The following is a 2,500-nucleotide window of genomic DNA, read 5'->3' as shown; positions in this document are numbered from 1 at the left end:
TTAATCTTGTATATTGTTTGTATTTACCCGACCGTAAGCCATAACGCAATATTCATTTCTGCATATAAAAATTTCTTTGAAAATGCTTAGGCCTATTAATAGCGTACTCTTATAAAAAAAAATCTCTTAATAAAATGCATATTACTAGCATAGGCTACTCTTATAAAAAAAAATCGCTTAATAGTATTCTTATTACTAACATACTCTTTACAAAAAATATGCGAATTACTAAAATTTTCATATAAAACATTCTCTTAATAAATTACGTATTACTAACACACTCTTATAAAAAAAATTCTCTTAGAAAATTGCGTATTAATAACATACTCATATAAAAAATTCTCTTAATAAATTGCGTATTACTAACATACTCTTATAAAAATTTCTCTTAATAAATTGCGTATTACTAACATACTCTTATAAAAAAATTCTCTTAATAAATTGCGTGTTACTAACATATTTTTATAAAAAATTCTCTTAATAAAATATGAATTACTAGCATACTCTTATAAAAAAATTCTTAATAACTGCGTATTTAATGATACTTGATATCTCTGGTTATGCTTCGCATAATCCCACCGCATATTGCGTATATTTGGCATGATATTGGCGTAATATCTCCCAAAAGGAAAGTATTTATATAATAAAGCTGACATCAAAGTTTTTTTAATATTATTCCTTCGCGAATAATGATATTTCCCTCGACCAAAGATGGTCGATCCCAAACGACAGCTGTCGAATATTTTGCGACAGATCCCCAGAGAACTTTAATATTTTTTTCTAAGAATATGGAATATGATATTGGCAAGAATATGGAAGCTGTTTCTGTCTATGGTAGTCGCAAAGCATAATTCAGCTCTCGTATTTTTCAATATGTATCTTTATTGGTTCCGTGTTTTTGGGTGTTGCGCTTTTTATTCTATATTTTTCAAAAGTCTCTTTCTTGTACTGAAATTATATAAGTATTTCATATAAGTTCCTAGGTGTTGTGCTTTTTATTTTATGTTTTTCAAAAGTCTCTTTCTTGTACTGAAATTATATAAGTATTTCATAAAAATTCCTAGGTGTTGCGCTGTATATTTTATATTTTTCAAAAAGTCTCTTTATGGTACTGAAATTATATAAGTATTTCCTAAAAGTTCCTAGGTGTTACGCTTTTTATTTTATATTTTTCAAAAGTCTTTATTGTACCGTAGTTATATTATTATTTTATAAACGTTCGAAAATGACACTTAAATCTGTTAAAAGGAAATCAAAATAATTTTTCAGAAATCAACTTATTTATTTTATTTATTTACTTATTTATTTTCTTAAATCTGCGAGTTCATGATTCCTGGCATCTACGATTTAAAACTATCGTTTTTGAAGCTTTTAGTTTATTCAACGGTATATAAAAACTTTTATTTCGTTCTGTAGGTTAAAAAACTTTTTATTTTACACAAATAAATAACTTTTTTTAGCCCAACTCTAAAGCTTTTTGGCCTACTAACTATGCTGAAAAACTTGTACTGTATGCTCCTCGTCGAGAGAGAGAGAGAGAGAGAGAGAGAGAGAGAGAGAGACTCTTAACACATTAACGACCTACTGTTTGCCGTGGTTCAACAGATGCCGAAATGGAACCTTATCTCAACATTGTGACTCATAAAAGAGTCGAGTACAAGACCACAGTTATGTTGTTATGTTGATGGTTCACTAAAGAATTTAAATCATGTTGGATCTGAGCTCGGGTTTAACGGTTACATAATATGTTGTATAACATTTCACTTAATGTGTAGTATAAATAGGCTATAACAATAGAATGCTTACAATGTGCCTATAACATTTTATTTTACTTTATAACTACATTACGCTGCACACACACACACACACATACATACATACATACGTATATATATAAATATATATATATATATATATATATATATATATAAATATATATATATATATATATATAAATATATATATATATATACATATATATATATATATATATATATGAATGAATGAAAATCAACACAATATGGTGCTCAAATGGATAGAAATAAATTTCTATCTCATTCTTTAGAGCCTCTAGTGGCGTGATTGGTAGCGACCTTGCCTTTTAATTGAAGAGTTAGGGTTCGATTCCAGTATGAGATAGAAATTTGTATGAAGATATATATATATATATGTACATACACACACACACACATATATATATATATATATATACAAAGATCCATACATATATGTATGTATATATACATACATATATATACATACACACATATATATATATATACATACATATATATATGTATATATACATACATATATACATATATACATACATATATATACATATATATACATATACATACATATATATATGCATATATATACATATACATACATATATATACAGCATATTACACCGAATAAAGATATTAGAAGATTTAGGCCAAATTACTTTTAAAACTTCCTTCCTAAGGTTGATACCAGACACATATGGCCATAAAGC

This window comes from Palaemon carinicauda, chromosome 4 (genome assembly GCF_036898095.1).
Source record: "Palaemon carinicauda isolate YSFRI2023 chromosome 4, ASM3689809v2, whole genome shotgun sequence".
NCBI classification, from domain to species: Eukaryota; Metazoa; Arthropoda; class Malacostraca; order Decapoda; family Palaemonidae; genus Palaemon; species Palaemon carinicauda.
This window is presented reverse-complemented; position numbering follows the sequence as displayed.